The sequence below is a fragment of the Pezoporus occidentalis genome, unplaced genomic scaffold (assembly GCF_034315485.1).
Source record: "Pezoporus occidentalis ecotype Australia unplaced genomic scaffold, CSIRO_AGI_Poc_V1 ctg117, whole genome shotgun sequence".
In the NCBI taxonomy this organism is placed as follows: Eukaryota; Metazoa; Chordata; class Aves; order Psittaciformes; family Psittacidae; genus Pezoporus; species Pezoporus occidentalis.
The window spans coordinates 936,336-958,670 of NW_026912961.1; the positions used below are offsets into that span (position 1 = coordinate 936,336).

Sequence of the window (22,335 nt, forward strand, 5' to 3'; positions counted from 1 at the left end):
TGGCTCTTGAAAGCCATGTGCTCATAATTAGCTGGAGTTTTACCCCTGGATACTGTAAAATCACAACATGCTGTCAGAGCCCATTTTCTGATCCTGTTATCAGCATGAAATAAAGCTTTCCACTAAATGCAAAACAGATTTACAGGTGCTAAACCAGCTATTTTATCAGTGGGAAACAGGCTACCTTTTGTTCTCTAAAAAGGCATTTCATGATTTTACATTGGTCAATTGATCATACAACAAAGAGAAACAAAACAATTTTTGTCATCTACTGAAACAGAAGAAGATACAATGTGCAAATAAACTCAAGAAAAGTGACTGCCTCTCTGAATGTGGGATATACAGTCTCGCATATTGTCACCTACTGTAAAATAAAAAAAAAAAAACACAAAACCAAGAAAAAGATCAAAGCAATGCCATTCCCTTCTTATTGCTGAGAATGCTACATAAATCCTCAGTGTTCCTACAGGCAAACTCAAAGGAGAACTGCATTCCAGGCAGCTGGGAACACTGTAAATTAAATTATTCAATTAAAAAAGAAGTCCTGCAAAGATAACAGTCCTTTCAATGTATTAATTCCCACATGTGAAGGGCCTCCTCTTGAGCCAGCTCCAAAAGGGAGGATATTTCTGTACCTTGTACTCCAGCTGCTGAAAGGGAGGTGAATGGCTTCTTGCTTATTTGCAGGCTGGCACGCAGCAAGGGGCAGAAAGCCTTTGAGGAGTGTTCTGAGTTGTTTGGGGGTAGGCAGGCTGAACCATTTTTAACAACTGCTTCAGAGTTCAGTGATGGTGCTCAAGAAGAAGCAACATCCCTTGGCTTCCTGCAGTGTGAATGGTTTAACATGATGGTTGATGGAAACTTTATTTTAGAGACTCCAAGCCTCAGTGGAGGGCAGCTTTCTGAACTGGAGATTGTTTAGTGACCATTTGTCCTCTATGTTTATCATTTTAAGTCTCTGGTAGTTGAGTCTGCATTGTCTGAAAAACAACCTCTTATTTGATTGAAGCCTGCTGTGTGGCAATTCCTCTAGATGCTCAGTAGTTGTATCATTATGAAAAAGACTCCACGGGCATTTCCTTTTTCCCCCCCTTCCTTCCTTATTGCAAGAAGAGGGAAGACAAGCATAACATAAAGGGCCTGGTAGCACTTTCTTGAGCAGAAGATGTTTCACAATTGCCAGGTCTTTGTTCAAGAGCAATTACATCTTCTAAACATGGATTGCTATAAAGGACTTCAGAGTAAGGCTGCTACTGATGCTATCTGAGATGGTTTACAAGTAAGTGTACAAGATGGTCCTTTCCTGGTCAAATGGAGGGTAATGTGGTGAATACAGTACACCATTCCCACACAGTCTTCCAGATTTCAGAATAAACTCTTATTGGCAACATTTATATGAATACTGTACCGTTGTGGTGTCTGCAGCACCTTTGCTCTAAAACACCAAATCAAAGGAACTAAAGAGTGAAAGAGACATGTATTGATCATGGGTCCAGCCCAGATAGGAGAAACTTCTATCAAAACATTGGCACAGACCTCATCTGCAGATAAACACACAGATTCACGCACATAAGTGAAGGGAACTCTTGAACCAGAAAACAGGAGCCAAAGCCTTTGACCTGACTGACAAAATGATGATACCTGGAACTGACATTGTGTCCTTGTTTACAGACAGACAGCAGATACATAAGACCTCAGCTCCCAGTGAAATTTTGCATCCCTCTGTATTTATTGCCATATCATTCTTCTTTTGGGTTGAACCAGAATCAACAGAACTTTGGTCTCTCTGTTTCTGAAGAGTGAACTTCAAAGCGCTTGGCCATTTGTCAGAAATTACCATAAAACTACAAAGAAATAACCCAACAGTAAATCAAAAATCTGAGAGAGAAACCTCTCCAAGGACTACAAAGGAAGAAAAAAAACAAATGGCATGGAGAGTTGATTATAACACCAGCAGTTTGCCACGGCAATGGAGAAACTGATACCAGATGCTGCTAGGAGCCCTTTCATTACCTTGAGCAGGACCTGCAGAGCTGTGAAGGGGCCCCATGCAGTACTACCTCTCTATCTGAGATAAATGTGCAGCACTTGGGCACAGTGAGTCATGAGTGAAAGAGATCTCCAGAACCAATTATTATTTTATTTGAATGATGAAGTTGGAGGCTGACTCCTTGTAAGTTTGCTGCATCCTTTCATTATCTCCCAGCGAGTCTTTTGAAGTTGGCTTGTCTTGAAAAATTACACTGTTATATCAGGACTTTCAATGTCAGCAGCATTACTATTTACACAAGTGAAAATAACAGATGAAAAAATTAATCAAAAATTGTTTCATTCTGGATGCAAGGGTTGCCAGACCTTATGGCCCTTGGCATGTACTCTCTTGCTTTTTAAATCCTCAGCCGTCTTTGTTTGGCTGTTTAAAACTTATTTTTAATTCAACTGGCTATTTGGCAATAATAGCAAATAATACAGTCATTTTCTCCCACTCTTCTAGAAAGTAAGATCAGCTAGAAACTGGATGGTTTATGTTTATGCAATGTTACTCACTCCCTCATATTGCATCAAATGAAAACTTACAGTGCACTGAAGGAGGGAGGGATTTTTATTCTGATCTGATTTTTTCTTAGCATAATTACAGAGAGTTGTACTCAGCATATGCTCAAAGCTCTAAGTATACCGCATACCAAAACCATGAGGGAGAGCTGGAATAAAAATGGCCATGGTACTGTCTTACAAGTAATAAGTTGGTTTGGGTTTGTTCTGTTTGGTTGCTTTTTGGGGGTCAACATGTGTTCTTGTCTGTTTGTTTCTTTCTTTGTTTTGTATGTTTTTTAGTTTTGTGTGTGTGTTTTGTTGTTTTGGATTTTGTGGTGGTGTTTTTTTTTAAGTCCCTTTTTAGTTGCATTGTGGTTTCTAAGCTTTTCAGATTCACTTGTTTTGTGTTTTCGCAGTTTTCTCTGCAGCCATGAAGGATACAAATGCTCTTTTGCTAACAAATGAAAGCAGAGATTATATGGACTCACTAGAGGCTGGCAGCTGAGGTTTTTAGCAAAAGTATATCAAATGTAGTGGCTGTTGTAATAAAACTGCCAATACTGAGGCTGAGAATCAGGCAACGGACAAACATGCATAGAGACAGCAGCAGCGATCTGCAGCAAGCCAGGGGATAGACTGAAGGGACATTATGAGCAGAACTGGTAACTCAAGAAGGAAAATGTTATCAGTGTTAACGATTTGTATAATCGGGGGGGGGGAGACACTTGGCAGCCTTTGTGGAAATGTGAAGGCTACAGCAGCTCACTGGAGGGCATGGGCAGGTTTTCTGTCCTGAATACATACCTCATGTGTGGTGCTTCTCAAAAAAATTATCGTATTGTCAAAACCTCCTGGTTATTGTGCTAGTAACTTCCAGAGTGGAAGGGACAAAAACAGGACAGCATCAGTGATGCTGGTCTCACTGTACCCCAAGAACGTTCTTAGCCCTTGCCAAACTCCTAAATAGGTTCAGTTTCACCAAGTGGCTGAAGGTTGTACAGTGCCATAATTTAACTGTGTTTAATGAAGAAAACTCCGTCTCAAAGTCTGTAAGGGAAGGAGAGATTACCTTATTTATCCGAGCAAGGCATACCAACTTGCCCTACGTGAAGGAACATGGTTAAAGCAGTAGAAACCTGTGGAATTTATTATGGAGTGACCCTCCATATTGAAGTGAGAAAAATAGAAAAATAAAAAATACTTAGAATTCTTTCTATGTTTACCACAGTTTCTGCATTACAGTGGTCACTGTTCCTGAATAATAAATTCTCAGGTTAAAAAGTGAAGTCATTGAAACACTGAATGTGTTGAGTATAATACTATCAACATAAAGTATGGTGAATGTTTCCTTTACTATTTCTAAATTATCTTGTTGTCAGATTTCTTCTCATATTCATACTCATTAAGTAGATGTAAACACTTTGGTTGCAAACCCATATTTCTGTCCATTCACGGACCTATCTTTTACTCAGGTGGCACAGATCAAGCCAGAAATGGTTGTAGATAATGCTATGTAAGTGCCCAAAAAAACAAAAGAACAAAATGTAACACCGAGGGTTTCTACAGTCCTTAAGCAAATATATTCTTGTTCCTTTGCGGGAAGAAATACTTCTTGCTGTTCTTTGTACGTGTGGTACTTGTGTTAGGTACCTAGTCTTAGCTGTACTTCGGATACACCCATAGCACAGATGATGAATAACAGTTAGATTTCGTGGCTGCTTTCCTCGGTGAGAAGAATGTGAAAACAGATCAAAAAAGTGTCACAAATACCTGGTGGAGTTTGTTCTTTTGGCCAAAACAGAAAGAGCCCCCCAAGCAAATATAAGCTTTCTGTTATATTTTTCTCCCACCTAATTGCAAAACTAATTCAAACTGTAGAAACTATAGAACTATATTTCAGGGGTTTTGTTGTGGGTTTTTTGTGTGGGTATTCTTTTTTTTTTCTGGAGACTTGTTCACAATATTGAGGAAAATCAATGAGGTTTTTGCTGCTACTGCTGCAAAAACATCAACCTTTTTCTGAGCCTTCCATTACTTAAGCAATGATCTAGGTTCAGAAAAACTTCACATATTTGTAGCTGAATCAGCTGCACAGTATAATGTGGAACAGCGACACTAAAGCCCATGGACTTTGCCTGGATTCCAGCTGGTGGAACTGACAGCAAAATTTGGTCTTTGTCATGGCATACCTTCAAAGTTAGGAATGATACAAGCTATGTAACTGCTGCAAATGAAGGATCTCAGAATCCCTTTTTAAAAGGAAGAAAAACAATAGTAAGACCATGCTAGCAAAATTAGAGTGGCATTTTTCATTCATCCTGAGTGTTTTTATGGTGAGCTTTTCATTTTTTTTTTTTGTCTTTTTTTACGCTGTGGAATAATGTCACTAGATAAGTGGTAAAGAAAACGGTGGCTTGAGTCGCTTAAAACTAGTTTGCCCACCAGTGATAAGAAATAATTTTTTTTAGAAAAATGAGTGGAAAGATAATATAGGCCCAAAGTTAGGGGTTTTCATTTCACCTGACATCAACCTCCATGGAGTTGTCAAACCATACTACGAACGCACTCAGAAATTCAGCTTCCATGTCACCTTGTGGCAATAAGTTCAACAGTTTAAATAGGAGTTTTTTGAGAGAGGACTCCTTCAGTTCATTTTAAAGCTCCTGTCTGAAAATCTTATTTCCAGTCTGAGGGTTAAGGATTACCATTTTGTTATTTTCTTCCTCTTCGTCATTTGTGATTTTTAAAAAATCTCTGTCATATTTCCCCTTTATCCAAGTCTTTTATTGCTTTTTCCTCATGGAATTTGTCTTTTACTTCCATCAACCATTATGCCTTTTTTTTTTGTCTTTGCAAATGGGGCCATTCTTTTTTTTAAGTGGGGTAACCAGAACTGAATGTAGTAGTCAAGAGGTAGGTGTACCAAGCCAATGTTTAGTGACATAATGATATTTTCTGGGTTATTTCCTATTCTTTTCCTAATGGTTCCTACTATTTTCTTGACTACTTTGCACCTATCTTTTACTTTAAGTCATCTTGCCCATGTGCAAACTGAGTAAGCATTAAGGGAGAACATCAGCTGAATTAGTTCAGGTTGAGACAAGGATAATTGAGGGTTAATGTTTTATAGCATGATCTTCAAAACCTCAAATAATAAAAGAGTGTTATGAAAGAATGCAAACTGTAAACAAGCTGAAGCAATATATACAATATAATGATAAATGACATGCTATAGCGAAAATATTTTCTTTCAAATATAGTACTTGCTATATTGTACCACAAATCCACAGATAAGACATTCAATGGTATCTGAACTCAGTATTATTAGGAAAAAAAATAGGAAGGAAGAAAAGAATGTAAACATAATACAAATGTTTTGGGAAAACATTTAAACATTTGAAGATCTGCAGAAACCCTTGAGGCAGCCAGGTAGTTTGAAGGCAGTATCTACTTTGAAAACATGCTAAAATAGCATGAGAATATCCAAAGCCTAACAGAGAAAAAAACTGGGGAAGACTGAGTACTCGGTTGAATCTTTCTACAGCAAGCCCACTGGAAATATACCACGACGGAAGGAAGAAGCAACCTGTGACCAGAGGGAAAGGTGTTTTTTAAGCGAACTTGGGCACAGTTTTGGAGTGCTGATAGAGTTTTGGGTGCTCCAGACAGGACACTGCCATCCCTGACAGGCTGGGAAGCAGGACTTTCCATAGCAGCTGTAACAGCTGCTACTAGGTATTTTGGAAAACTGAAGCTCACTATTGGACATATTTGTCTAGTATCATGAAAGCAGATACGAGGACTCAGATAAACCCCACCTCCAATGGAAATTATGCTGCATTGCCACCACAGGTATGGGGGTTACGTCTCACTCCTTATGTAAATTCCTGCCTGATAGCAGGGATTTTATTCATTTATCCTGGGTCCCAGGTCTTCACCTACAAAATGGGGTGAGGTTTCTTCTCTCTCAGGAGTAGGTATTTATGGTAGTGACGCATGTACTGTAGCTATTCTGGTACTTGTAATGGAAGGTTCTCTGTCCAACTTTTGCACCTATTCAAACTGGTCTGTGACTCTCTCACTGCCTGGTAAATATAAAATTAAAGTTGACAGAAGACTGCAGCAAAATCAGTCCAAAGGCAAGAAGCCAAATAACCACTTGGCTGTACACTGAAAGTTAGAGCATGCCTAATGTCCCCACATTTTCACAACAATTATTCATTCTTTCCTAGAAGCAGTTGGCTAGTTAGCTCAAGAGAATTAAAAAAAAAACCCTGATGCCTTAACAGAGAGCCATCAAACACAAAGCAATGCTTTGGAAGACAGGTGAAGAAAATCTAATAAAAGCAGGAAAACCCCTTTTTGTAACTGAAATGGTGAGAGAATTGAAAGAAAAGATATTCATACTCAAAAACCAAAGGAAAACAGGTTTGGCAAAACACGATTTCCAGTAAAATAAGTTTAAGTCAGACACTGTGGAAATATATTATAACACTGAATTCTCTTCTTCCTTAGATGCCCCAATTCTTCTTCAGTGTAAGCTGTGGAAGTGAAAATGCCTGAGTGTATAGAGTTTCACTATCAATCCACTAACTAAGCTACCAAGCAGTTGTTTCTTCTATAGACCTTGTTTGAATTTTGCAATCCAGTTTCAGTTTTCTGAAAAATGGAGCACTGAGGATACCTATTTCAATGTACACACACCCTTCTCATATCGCTGTCTTTGTTGTGTACTCTTTCACAGTCATGTGCTCATATGCCCCCCCAAGGAAAGTTCAGAGTACAGCCCAATCTAAGGGAATTTTTATCCTTATATTTTGTAGTAAGACAGAGGTTAAGACTGCTGAGATACCTTGGAGTTGAGAAAAAATTGTTCTCCCACATGAAGAGAGAACTAGTAGTGAATTCTGAGAATTAGTTATCTGAACCACTTTAATTAAAAAAAAAAAAAAAGAGTTGATCTTAATGGAAACATTGCAATCAGGCAAAAATAGGAAATAAGGTTGCCTGACGCTAGTGCAGAATCATTCCCCAGTGCTCAAAATATAAGTAAGCTGTAAAACTAGTTACTAGTTACTACCCTGTTAGGGCAGATGGGTTTGTAATGAAGATGTCACAGGAGAGGAAACGTGAAACTGACATGAGCTGCTTATCCCTTGTAACAGCCCAGGCTGACAGAAGGTGACTATGTTTGTTGCAGGAACATGAAAAAGGAGGAACATAAGTTCTGGAGGCACCGTAAGGTTATTTTCTTCATACTATTTTCTCTCCCATTGAAAGTATTCTGCTTCTGAAATGAGTCCAGGTAGAAGGAGCAGAATTGTTCATAAAATATCATATTAAAGATATGCTGTAGTGAGGATATCAAAAACATAGGCAAGGCAAGGTGCAGGTGGCAATAACCCCAAAGACTGGGATGGGTGAAGTCAGCAACTGACTGCAGGCATGGCATCTTGGGTATGTTTGGCAACAGTCTGAGCACTGATTTCAGGGTGAAGCTTTATCCCAACTGTGTTATTTCATAGCACACTCCATTTATGTGTATCTTTGCTAGGGAAATTTTCTTTAAAGTTTACACAGGGGCCCAGTCTTCACTTGGTGAACATTGATGCTAGTCCCTGGGCTTAAAAATAGCAGATTTATTTAAGCAGTCTACAGGTTTGGCTCTGTGATTTTATCTCAGCATCTGAGAAAATCATTTTACTTACTCTTGTCAGAGGTATTTGGTGAATTACTGTTGGTAAATAAGTGTTCTTTTTGAAGGTAAGTGTGCTAATGAGGCAGGAAAGCCTCTGGAGATGGGGAAACCAATACCACAAGGTGTTCAGGTGTTCATAGTTCCTAATGACTCACTGATACTTCACCTGAAAATCTGGCCTGAAAATAACTTGTTCCAGTAGACTGATTCAGGCTACTTCTGCAGAAGCTGAAGTCAATGCTCCAGGGCTGGAAGAACAAGTGGGGAAAAGACATCATCATTTCAAGGAAAATCTTAGCGAAACAAGCATCAGGTTTCTGGAAGTATTTTAATCACCTTTTTTATTTAACAAAGTTGGAAAAAAAATGCTGGTTTATGAGCTTCTTTTCCCCCTCCAAAGTGTCATTTATTGCTTTTGGGGCTTTTTGTCCCCCTTTTTTTCTTTTTTTTTTTAAACCATGCTTTATATGCGTGCCAATAAAAGGGGAATATTACACCCTGGAATCTTCCTGTGTAGGTTAAAACAGTGCTTGGCAAAATGGGACTGGAATAACAAGTAACAGCTTTCTTAAGATGGGGTCAATCGATTCCAGGGGAGGCTATTTGCAGGATTATATACAGTCCTCTTGGACGAAGAAAATCTCTTAAGTGCTCTCAGTTTGACATACATTTTTTCCATCATCTGGTTAGAATTTTTGTGCCAGTTAGCTTGCAGCCCCGCTATTTCCTCCGCATGTGTTCTGCAAACCATGGGGAGGATACACTCGTTATTGTGAAGGAGTCAGGAGTGAGATGCAATTATGGGGGCCTAAGCACACAAGAGATAAAATCTCCTTCCTGCCAGCCAGCATAGAGAGTAGTCTGTTTGAGCTCAGAGGCAGCTGATCAGATCCGAGCCTGAGTATTTGGAAAAAAAAAAAAGACTTCTTAACAGCCTGTGAGCCCCATTTGTTTATTTAGAAAGAAGCCATTGTATTATTTGGTTATTCTAAGGAGGTCTGCAAAGCGAGTGCTGGCTTCAATATGATGAATTTCAAAACCATCCAGCCTGTGTTCAAGTGAAGTGGCTTCATATTGTGCTGCCTCTTGACATCTATTGAATCCTGTGCAAGCTTGCCAAGGTCTTTCAGACATACTTTTGACATTTCAGTGCAGCTTATACCTAGACTTCAAATGAAAGGTATGTTTGAATGAAGGCAATTTTGGTAATTTGCCTGAATTCTGCATTTGTGCTTTCTTTGGCCTAATCTGTTTAATTGAGAGCTGTTCCCTGGCTGGCTGCCAGTATTAGCAGAGCATATGGGTAGCAGATTGGTTTACCTATGTACTGTAGAAAGTCTGTTTTTTCACGCTCTTAGATGAGTGGACATGGTCTTGCATGTTAAACTAGCATTTGTTCAACGAAACCTCTCCAAACCTGAGTGCTTACCATTTGCCTCAATGTGTTTCACTTTCCAACATGTAGATGTTCCAGAGTAATGATTTTAAAAATCATTTTCTCAGTGAAGCCTAGGTCAGTGTCCAACCCAGTGAAGTACTCAGTTTCCATCCTTAAGGCCAGAGAAATCGACAGTGACATTTTCTCTCACTAGGATATTGAACAGCTAAGTGTGCAATGGAGAACTATAGGGCCCTCAACCATTTTGATTACAAAGTAACATCAGCTTATGTGAAAGTTTTCAGTAAATTTTAACACTCTCTCAAGTTTGAAGAACCTGTAAAACTCTTTCTTTCTGATACTGAATGCTGAATTTCTTAAAGGACCTACTTACAGATAATTTTAAACGCTAAACTGGTAGAATTTATCTGAATCTGTGAGGAAGATGCTTTTGTGAACATGCTTCCATTTGGGAGCAAAGTCAGGGACTTCTTCCCACCTGACAAAGGGGCTTGAATCCTATCAGTGCAGAACTTAGACCATGGGAAATACCTCTGTTTCATTCATAAGTTTCTGAAATCAGCTGGTCTTTAGGACGTTTCTCACCCATTCTCTTGAGATAAACAAGTGCTACTGGAAAGGAAGGTAGAGGAAAAAAAATGTTTGACCCTGACACATTCACAGCTGCTCACTGCCTGCTGACCCTTTCAAGGCAGCCTCCTCAAACAACCTGCCCTCATTTACCTGATGGGTTGATGTCTAGAAATATTGCATGTTACTTGAAAAGGTATCAGGAACAATAATGCAGGCACTGTTTGGCTTGCAATTTAGCATGTGCCTTTTAAAAACAGCCTGTCAGAAAATTGAAAGACAACCTATCCTCACCGTGCCACAAACCTCTGCAGAATGATATGCAAACAGCAATGCTATGCTTCTTTAAAGGACTTGGTATTAATTTGCTCTAACCTCTATGCAAACAAAAATTCTCAAATAATCCATTCTACACTGAAGAGGAGGATAGAAAAGCTGGTGGACTAGTGAAGAAACTGAATTCTCACTCTAAGTACAAACCGAACTCATTGAAGTGAATCCCTTGGCTGCTGATGCTGAGGTCAGACAACATTACCTTCTCTTTTTACAGAAAATGCACATTTCTGTCTCTCTATGGCGCTGAGTCCTAAACCAAGGAAACATGTTTCACTAATATGCAGGATTTCTATGGACAATTCCTCCCTCATGCTGTATCCCTTGGAAATACTACCAGCATGAATGTTCTTTTGATGTGCACTCTCCACTGCCTAGGGGCTGTGGATTGAAGCCACAGCTTACAGTTTTTAAACTTATTGTTGAAGTGTTTATAGAGATCTTACCAGAAAGGGCAAAATTCAGTCTAAATTTCTACTCTGTCATCCAGGCAAAGTAGACAGGACTGTATGGCAAAGTAGCATCTGACTTTTTGCTGTCTAGATGAACAATGTTAGCTCAATACTCTTTTCCTACAGGCATTTAAGGTTTTTTTATACTCATGTTTTCCTGTTGCCATTAGTAAAAACATTGCTGTTTCCTTGTAGGGTTAACTATTCCCCCATGTAACAGTTCACCCATAAACATAGGTGTGAAATCACAGAAAACCACATTTTTGGACTTAACAAATGTAGTGGGACTAGCTGTATTTTTCCTTACTTGGTACATTTCATGTTCAAAACACTTTATAAATGTAAACCCTTTGAACTCAATTCTGAAACACAAGAGGTCTATTCATGACCTCATTTCATCTGAGGAGAAGCTAGTCAAAGACAATATGCCTGAAATGCTCACAGGAGTAATGACAATTATGACAATAAAAGGTGTATCCTAAAACCTCTTAATCCTATGCTCTTCGTATTAGTCAATGCTTCTCACCACCCCAAGTGGACCTGTACATAGCAAATGTCATCAGGATCCTTTTGCAAATTAATCATGCTACAAATGAGATAATGTTGTTTTCCAATTGCAGCCCTTTAGTAAAAATTTCTCTCTTCAGCCTGGGAAGACTACTTCCAACAGCAATAATGACCCAGAGTAACTTCAACTACCGTAAAGCGGATACCAAAAGTTTGACAAAAGGTAGACATTTCTTTCATTCTGAGTGCTTAGATATTTCAACTAGCCTTTGGGAAACTACATATTTAACTGGAAAATGCCATAAACTGGGAATTCAATAACTAAATCAGGCACAGGAATAAAGAATACATAGTTCTGAGATTAGTCAGAGAAACAAAACTTTTGAAGGGCTTGATAAATGTCTCTCCTTCAAAGGCTTAGGGGACCCTATTGATGTAAATTAATTACACATATCCACCAATTAGAGCAACCTAATGAGCCTATCAGAACTCGAGTAGCAGGAAAAATGTCTGGTTACAGAGTAGCTTTAGACGAGTACATGACCAGGTACATTGTGCTGGAAAGAAAGGGTCTGAAACTAGGGTTATCAGCAAAGGAGGCTAGCATCCCAGCAGGGTTACCTGTTAGCAAGTAGGTCAGGCTGAATGGGAAACGGATGGCTGTGTACATATGGGTAGAGAGAAATGGGAAAAAGACCAAAGCTAGACTCTGTCTGAGAGAGCAGTAAGCGCTGAAATTCAGCAAAAAATGCTGGTTTGTTTTAGCACTTCAACCATGTAGGGTTAAAAGGAGAAATAGGACTCTGCAGAAAATGAGAGCAAACAATTTTCAGTTCTACACTTCATGTGGTTCATGGGTACCTCGAACAGCACTACAGGGCAAAAGTGACACTCTCCTGATGATTATCTCCATGGGTAGATCAGGAATTCACTTGCAGGTTTTATTTTGCAAGCTGTAGACTTCTTTTGAAAGTGGATCCTTTCCCTTGCTCTGCTTCCATAGTGTAGGTGTCTATTAGCATCATCTTATGTGTGTTATTTATCTGTAAGTAATCCCTCAAGCTTGTATAAATACACCTACTTGTGCAGTGTGCCGGAGCAGAGCTATACATGTTATAACAGCTGGCATTCGACTGCCTAGTGAGTAAACATTATGTCCAGGGGTTAAAGTGGACTGGAATAGTTCCAGCTTACATCTGCTAGAAAGCTACTGGGTTAAATGTTTGGTTCTCATCCTCAGCTTTTGAAAAGGTAAAGAATGTCTAAAAGGTGAACAACACCAGTTTGCTTCTTGGGAAAAGCTGTATCTCTGGCAGCCTTCTGTGTCAATGAGGATTTCAGACTTTCAGTACCTGCTTCCATGGTAGAATATCCTTTAAATATCAGAGGATATGCATCTTAACTTTATGTATACTTGGTGTATAGTACATAAATTCAGCATGACACAAGTTACATCAGAATCCTAACAAGCTATACAATCATGCCAAAGCTGTTGTTAGATGATATGCTCATACCACAGGGTGCTCTAGCCCCTTCAAATGGCTCCTGATCCCAGTTAGAGCTCATTCTGCCCCTTGGATGGCCAGGGCAATCCTGGGCTTGACGGTCCTCACTGGCACATATGCAAGCTGTGAGAAATGGCAGCTACAGAGCAAGTCTCCTCTGCTAAGCAAGGGTGTTGTGAGCAATGGGAGGACTTAGAAGCTGAGAGAAAGGAAGTAGGCAAGTTGGGCAGCAAATGCTAGGTCTGGATGGAGGTGCCAAACAGTTCTCTGCAGAAAGAAAGATGGAAACAAGCATGAGGTGTGAAACAGAGGACATTGAAAAGAGCTTCATCCTCAGAGAAGGAATAACACACCTAGTTATTCTCATCTAAATCATTAAATTATTTAGGTAGACAGTATTTGTCAATTTGAGAAGTAACTTTAAAAAAGAAATACAAGTTCATGAGTGCCTGGTTATTCTAATTACTGAGACAGGAAATTTTATTACTGTAAATAAAAATTGTATCATTTACCCAATAAAGTAATTCCATTATAATCCAGAGACAGAGCTGCAGTTCTTTTTAACCACCCACCTTAATCATTTTTTTGTTATTACTGCATATCCGTCCAAAGCTGTTATTGGATCTGTCTCCAGCTGTCATCACACTGTTGTGTGGGTTTCAGGCCAATTCTTGACTATGTCAGTGGGAGGACCTGTGTTTCATCTATACTGGAAGATGGACTAGCTCTTTTCAACATGCTGAAAAATGAAAATAGCATTACTAGGCACTGCTCTAGCTTCCACACTGACAGATGCAGTTTCTTAATAGCTTTTATTATGCAATCACCAGTGATCTTTTCTACCTTGTTCTTGGTGTGACCAAGGAACTCTCCAGCAAACAAAGTTCACCCCAGGGCTGTCATGGGACAATTTTGGAACTCCTAGACACCTGCTCAAAGGATTAGGCTAGTATATTTAAAATCGTCTACCCATGTTTTGCTCTGCATTGACCCAGATACCAAAGACCAAAGACAGCTTACAAAAGAACCAAAAAAGAGCTGGCTAGACAAGGTGCCAGACGAGATTCCTAACTTTCAGATTACTAATATCTATAGTTAGCTGGATCTCACTGCAGATTTTTTGCCTATGCTTTGGTAACTCAGGGAAAGAAACACATCGCATTATCAACAGGTCAACTGGATGAATGCTGGGAATACAGTGTTGGACCTGCATGTGTATGATTTCAAGGGGGACACTGGTGCTATAGCTGATGTTTTTCTTGCTTCATACATATTTGCTTTAATAACTGCAAAAGATTAAATACCTGTAAAATGTTGGGACTTGAAGATCCATTCTGGTTAACATGAAGCTTTGCATTAGTTTCAAAAGTACCTCTATACACCAACTGTGTTTGAAAAAAAAAAAAGTAATTTGAGCATGATCAATATAATTATTCCTGTAACTCATATTCTGATCTTTAAAAAAATCATATTTTCCAAAACCGGATCAAAAGTAATATTATATAATTAGACTTCACTTCTACACTACAGTATCTGAATGTCTAAATAACATCCAGTAGAAAGATAACTCATTAATGAAATATCTGACAGTAACAAGCATGTACCAAGAGAAGACATGCAGATGTCCTCTTCTGCCTTGTAATTGATGTTACTGAAATGTAAAAAAATCAGTATTTTTTGATGATAATGCTGTCTGTGTAGCCTACATATTCTCATGAAAATCAATCTGAAATCAGCTTTCTGTTTTATAGGAAAAAATATTACTGGAGGAAAAAAGTGTGCTAGTCATGACATAAAACTGAAGTCAGGAACTGAGATTTTACTGGCCACCAGGTCTTTTCCCAATTTGAGTAAATTTTCTGATTTCTAGAAAGCATATCTTCTTGTCTGAAAAGTAATCTTTTGAAAGAGTTTTAACTTTTGTTTGCGAGGAGCTGATCTACCAGAGTAATGGTCATCCCAGAAAGGCTCTTCAGCAGACAAAGCTTTACTGGAGGTTGGAGATTTACCCAATAAAAGGTGGTTTAACCAACAGAATTCAGGATGAAGAAACTAAGACAGGCCAGGGAAAGATGAAACACAGGAAGCAATACATGACTCATTTCCATGGAGATTCTTATTCTCCATCCCTCAGGTTAGCAAAGGAAAGAGAAGGAGAGTTAAAAACATGAAAGAATAAAAAGTGGCAGTGAGCAGGATAGAGAGAAGAAAAAAGGACAAGAAGGTCAACAACAGCATAATTATCTGTCTTGAGATAGGCTGTCAAATAAAGTGATAATACTCAGCTTTCTGAAAATCATAAGCTACCTTAATTCATTGAGCATCTACTAGATGCTTTGCAGATGCTAAATAAGCTCCTCTGGCTGCTCTGGTTTCAATTATAATGGAAATGCTTCAAGCTGCATGAAATGGTGCATAGCCTCCTTTGTCCCACATGTAGCAAGGTGATTCAATTACTCTTGTCTCTACATCCTTGAGGGTTACATCCCCAAATCTGAGATGCTGACTTACTGGGTTCAGATCCTAGCAACACTGTGAGCTTTACTCAGCCCTGGCCAAACACTGCGTTGCAAGCTTTGTCTAATTTATACTCCCAAGATGCAGCAGTGAACTACATCCTCAGTCTCATTTCATTATAGCTACTAAAACCTTACACAGTAGAAAGTTTCTGCATCCACTTAATTTGTCTTGTGTCTATATAATGTTTTCTGGTCTTAGTCTACTTGGGTTATTCAAAATATAAGAACAAATAAACCCAAGGCATGTATCTTATCAACAAATGAATACCATGGATCACGCAACATAGCTATGACTTTCTAATATTTCCTTGTCTTCTGTGCCAAAGCTTCCTTCAATATCAAAGGTCTACAGTGATATACTGCCTCTGCACTTGCAAAGTCAGGTCGTCAGTGTACCTCTCCCATAAACTTTTTTTGTGTAGCTATTTCATGCAGTTTCTGTGTTGAAGGGGAAGCAGTCAGCCTATTCCAAGTGATTTCTGATTGAGTGCTAAGGATAAACCGATGTGGTGAAGAATCTAAACTAGGCAGACACCTATAAATTTGAAAATGAGTGAGTTTACCACAGAAATGATCAAATACTGGACAAAAATGTATGCATGTACTGTGAAGGTTTGTGGGATGGCTTGAGTTTTCCTGTCTGAGTCTCATGGAGTTTGGATATTCACAGGTATTCATATCCTGACCAAAGGACCCTCTCAGATATGTATTTGGGGTTCCACATACTCAGCCGTTAGTATGTGTATCTGTGACAGACTTTGTACTTTCACTTTAGTAGTGATACTTGGTTAAGCATTTTGGAGTTGGTACACTAAATGCCAGAGGTTGCAGAATGCATAATCCACAGACAGCTAATTCTTTACTAGTAACATTCAGCTGATATTTTCATATCCAGTGTAATTTGCAGATAATAGTGCTGTTTCCAGAATACAAAAATTTCAAGAAAAATTTGGGAAGAATTTGGGGAATATTTGGTGTTTTCATGAAGTAGATATTTTTTTTAGGTCAGCATTTGATCTCTTAATGATATAGCAGCTGCTACATCATCAGAAAACCCAGCGCTGAATAGTCCACATTAAAAACATTAGCCACTTGGGTTTAGAATTTTTGCTTGGATACCCTTTGGACAAAAATCTAAAACCTAAAGCCTTTTGAGTGTTCATGTTTTCAGCATTCAGATGAAAGATTTTTGGTGAAACAACAGGGTACTTTTTACAAACAAGTAATTAAAATCCAATTACCAAAAAGTAACTACAAGATGTTTTCAGCTATCTCTATTCACAAGTTTGACCCCAAAATAGCTCAGAATATGTTGAACAGAGTATGTTTTCATCTGTCTTCAATTACACAAGTCAGCCACTGAAGACAAAAAGAGTCAACACTCTGTAACCAGCTTTCTGCATTCCATTACAGTACTCTGAACTTCCAAAGTGAAAAAGTTGTGAGTCATGACCAAAATCATGAGATGGGCTTAAAATCACAAGATTTCAAAAAATAGATTTGGGGAACTTTAATTCACATGTTCAAGAGTTGTTTTATTGTTGGGGTGTTGTTTGTTTTTTTTTCTGGGGGGGGGAGTTGTTGTTTTACTAAACTAGCACAAGAATAGAAACACATATTTTTTAAATAAAAGTTCCAGTTCTTTGTAAGAACACATCTACAAATTTGTGAATTTTAAGGAACACCAGATATCAAAAGGTTCGTGCTAAACTCACAAGAGTTGAGAGCACTATCAAGAACAAATTCTGTGCAGCTGACCCATGGTGCTCAACTCCTGCTGCGAGACTGGCATTTATAGTTTGAAGAAGTTTAGAGTTATGGTCCAGAGCGAGTGCTATTGTGAAAGGAAACCAATAAATCACCTGTAGAGAAACTGTGAGGCACACAGGAAAACAGAAGACTGCCAGGATGAATGCTGGGATTCCCTGCATTAATGAAAAGCAATGCACAGTGCTGAAAAGTCAGTGGAAATGTCAAAGAAACAGACACTTCCATTCTTCTTCCTAGATTTAGGAGGACAAAGGAAAACACTCAGTTTTGGTGCAGGGATGACACAAGGGAAAGCCCAAATTAAATAATTGGGGTTTTGAAGATTACTTATATTCTTCAAACAGTGTCTCGGTCTGTAGGACATCTGCTTTCTTTCTCTGTCTGCTCAGGCTGACTTCTGGGATAATAGAAAGATATCACAAACACTCAATTCACTTGTTTGCAGCAAAGGGTCTTTAAAGAAAACAGCTTTTGGCAATCTTTTTTTTTTTTCCCCGACTTGGATTTGAACATCTAGCTTTCCAATCCAGAAAGCAGATGTTTTAACAGTGACTGGGTAATGATTTTTAGCATGTTTTATATGATCTAAACATAATCCAACCAATAGAAAATTCTATTCCATGTTTAACATTGAGACTCTTTCCTCTAGCTTTTAACACAGAACAGCTGGAAACTGAAGCATTTTTGGCACAAAAATACAAAAACGGAAAGTTTTTTTCCAGTACAAAATTGTTTGCACTCTTTGTCCTGACAGTGCCACCTGATTCCCCCTGGAGGGATTAAATTTCTCCACATCCATCATATCCAAATGGTGCAATGTCAAGAGACCGGCAATACCCTTAGTTTGCCCATCCATGACTGACATTCAGTACATTTTTGTCTGAGTAGACGAGGAGGTTGACGTAAATTCCAGACTAGCATCTTAAGACACAAGCCCTTTTGTGTACTGACTTTTGCTCTCACTCTAGACTCTACATAACCTCATTTAGCATGTAAAGCGGTTTCAAGCAGGAGCTTGCAGATTGGCACTTTGTAAAATATCCTGCCCCATAAGCTACATGCGTTCAGTTCTTAATAATAATGATGATGATAATAATAATGATAATGGTAACAATAACGATAATGGTAACAATAATGATGATAATAATGGTAATAACAACAACAATAATAACAATAATAAATCATCTAGCAAAAATGCCAGGCTTAACAATAAACACGTCAGGATCCAAAAGTGCATCTGACAATACTGGTTCATATTACAGCTGATGTCAAAGCTAACACATTGTTAATCTAGTAAAAGTACACTGCAATTTATCAGAGCATGTCTGCCTTGCCAGTCCTAATATTTTATTTAATAATTTTGAATTGAAAAAAAAAAAAGGCATGAATTTTAACTGGTATTTAATCTAAGTTAACCAGTGGGAAAAAAAAAGTCCAAGAATGTGGGAGTATTTAGAAAGCATCACCAAGGCTCCTGGCTCAAATACAGTTCTCAAGAGCCTGTTAAAATAAAAGATGTGTACTGAGCTTTCAGATTTCAAATACTTATGAAAGTCTGTTCCCATATGGACATTTTGTGTTTCCACACTATCCATTTAAAAGATTCTATTTTTCTGTTGGTGAATGCAAGTAAAAAGTGAGTACAGTGATATTACTTATCTGTTACCTCTGGAAACCGCCCATAGGATTCGAAAAACATGTGGACAATTCAAAGCATGTCTCTCCGGGTGCCCAAACCCAGAAAGCAGTGAGAGTTTGCTGCACTGTTTCAAAAGAGAAACGGCAGCTTTCAGAATCATACCTACCATGCTCTTCTGAAACAAGAATCTGTGCTTGCCAAGTAAAGCTACAAAATGTTATTCTTTACAGTGTTCAAGAGTTAGCTCTTGGTATGTGAACTCTGATGTCTTCTTTCAATTTGCAGATAAACTGCAGTTCATTAAAACTGTATGGTTTCAGTAAAGTTTCAATTTCCAGGTACTTTGAGAATTTCAGAAGTGTCTTAACCCTTCTAAAAATATGTTTCTGTGAATCTTGAGTCACAATTATTTTGCAGCTAAGCTAAGGATCCCAAATGGGCCACATGAAGTCTAGAATTGGGATGTAGTCTCACAGTTCATGTGCAGTTTTGGAAAACAGACTGAAAGGCACTCCTTGTAACTGTGCTGAGCATGAATTCACATGTGGAAGCACAGAAATTACTTGTGAAATTGTAACTTTTATTGCTCACCTTATTTTAGTTGGCTCTTTCATTCAGGTGCTCTTCAAATTTTTATCGTCATGAGGGGTCTCAAGTGTTTTTCTGTACCTATAAGGCAGGCAGTGTCTTCAAGAAAACAAATACATAAGCAGCTTTCTAATGCTTAAAAAAAAACTAAAGTAAAATACAAGCATTCTTAGACATATTTAGCTTTATCCTGTGTATAACAGACTGTATTTTCAAGGAAAGAAGTGGTCTTTTTTTATTTGGTGAAAAACTGGCTCAGTTTACCCAGAGAGGTGATGGATGCCCCATTTCTGGAGACATTCAAGGTCAGGCTGTGTGGGTCTCTGAGCAACCTGATCTAGTTGAAGGTGTCCCTGCTCACTGCAGGGGGTGTTAGAGTAGATGGCTGGGAAAGGTGCCTTCTAACCCAAACTGTTCTATGAGTCTATGACTCTATTTTGGCTACAGTGTAATTTAGTGGAAGTATTAAGTATTTCATTATTTTTAAAAACTTTTCTCATGTTTTAGGATCTACATTATAATTCAAATGATTCTTCTCTCTCTAAAGGTTCACAATACCTTCAGCTCAGATGCAACATGGAGTTTCTCTAATGCTCCATTTCTTAGAAGCATCTATGGCATGATTAGCTTCTTATTCAAATGAATAAAGCAGACACAGTTGTTAGGTTTCATGGATAGAAAGGGAGAAGGAATCTTTCACAGCACTTTGAAGTTTTCAAGTGTTTTTTCCTTACTGATGCAGCCGAGCAACTGCAGTTTGCTTAGAGGTGGTAAAAATGAAATAATTTATTTTTATTGCACATTCCAGCCTAATACACCATGGAATACATTTAACCCCTAAATAACAGGCTTAGGGCTAAAGTACTTGCCATGGTGAAAGGGAAAACAAATTGTCATGATGACTGTATTTGACCTGTTGAAACATTTCACCCTCAGCACCATGTGCGTCCACACAAACAGAATAGCGCCACTGTTTCCTGAAGATTCACTGTACATATGATCATCCATTAACTGGAAAAAAGGCCAACCCAGATATGTAGTCAATGTGTTCGTTTTAATTTAAAAACAAAATGTAGTTAATAGCTAAAATAATAAGTATATGGTCCACTCCTAATGGCCAGCATCACCTCCCTAATGACAGTCCAAAAATCCCTATATACCATTGGTAAGGATAAACAGAACTTGAACTGTGCACAATTGGTATAGATGTGCAGAACCTGAAGGAACATTTCAAACCACCCCACAGAGAGACACCTAGTGTTTCCTTGAAAATACACTGTCTGCTAATCAGCTGTAATGCATGCATGCATGTAATTTTATTAATAATGAAGCCCATGCCAACTTCAGTGAAAGGCTGACATACATATCAAGTGAGCTCCAAGCAGTGACTTTCAGACACCAGACAATTTCAGCAGAAGCTACACTAAGACACACATAGATGAATTCTCTTCCTTCCCAATCTAAGGATGACACCAGCCACATCTTCAAAAGGGGAACTGGTTGTTTGAATTTCCTGTAAGACAACAGCAGCCTGGTGTGGGGCTCTACCTCATTTATACACAATCTTAATTCATCTTTTGCTGCTCTATTCTTCCTCTCTTTTCTTATCATGGTGTCCCAACAGCAAAATAAAAAGCAGCAAATATTGGATATTTGTGAAAGACTATTATTACAAGGTAAAAGTGATTTAATCTTTTTGACTTCAGTAGTAGAGATTAATTGGTGGCGACTATACAGACTAAGACCTTGAACCTAAATAAAGAGGTATGAAGTAGGGGTAATGATGAAGTCATAGGAGCTGTAGAAAAAGCAAACGGGGAATGGCCATTCATTACTTTCCATACTACCAGACATGTGAACATAGCAGGTAGCAGATATGAAACACTTCTTTACACAGAGAAAAATTAAGATGTGGACCCTTGTGTATGTGGTACAGCTCAAAAGAACACAAATCCTTTCAAAAAGGAATCGGATGACCATGATGGGCCAATACAGTACAATTGCTGATCAGGGAGGCTGGGAGGACTGATTCAGAAGAGCATCATCCTGCACATGCTCTGCTCCTGACCTGCTACCCAAGCACTGTAGAGATAGACATCTCCATTAGGGCCTGTGCAAGTGTCACCGAACAACCTGTGAAAAGATTAACACAGAGCTAATATAGTAAGTCCCATGGAGCTCTCTTGATCCAGTCCTGGTAGCTTAGTTCAGACTGAAGAGGTTATCGTAAACAAATATAACCCAGAGACACTCACTCTGATTTACTAAATTGCGCTCAAGCAGTGGTGGGGAGGAGTCTTTGCATTCCACTCTCTGACTCTTGACACAATTTAAAGCAACATTTTCTGATATTATCTAAATGGAGAAAGGTTTCCAGTGAGTGAGCGAGCTTTGATTATGAAATTCCAGTGCAGAAGTTTGACTTCTGCTTCCCCATGTACATGTTGGTGTTCAGATTAGAGTCTGTGTGCATGGAGCAGGAGGCTGACAGTATGGAAGAGGAGTAAGGACTCATTGCAGTACTTGTATAGAAACAGAGGAACTCATTAAATAACTCTCTGGAGAAGAAATTTAATACTTTATTCTAGAAGCTCTTACAGAAGTTAGACTGGTAAGAGCACAGTTATTGAGTAGTGTACTCAGTCTTCAGAGCACCATCACAGTTAAAAGCCCTTTCAGTATTTGTGAACGTAGCCTTTTAAAATGGTTTTGGAATTCTTTCTGTGGGTTGTTTTTTTTTTTTACCCATACAATCTCAGTATGGCAGTACTCAGATATTATTATGAGACAAATCATAAAAGTTAATGAAGAATGGAGGAT

At 38.6% G+C, this 22,335-nt stretch overlaps 1 long non-coding RNA gene across 1 annotated transcript; it reads right to left on the minus strand.

Annotated features, from left to right (window-relative positions):
- Positions 1-251: 251 nt before the first annotated feature.
- LOC134175017 (uncharacterized) lies at positions 252-21,292 on the minus strand. Its single transcript, XR_009968873.1, has 2 exons — positions 19,519-21,292; positions 252-1,844 (listed from the first exon to the last, which is right to left on the minus strand). It is a non-coding gene; the product is annotated as an uncharacterized LOC134175017 (long non-coding RNA).
- Positions 21,293-22,335: the final 1,043 nt, after the last annotated feature.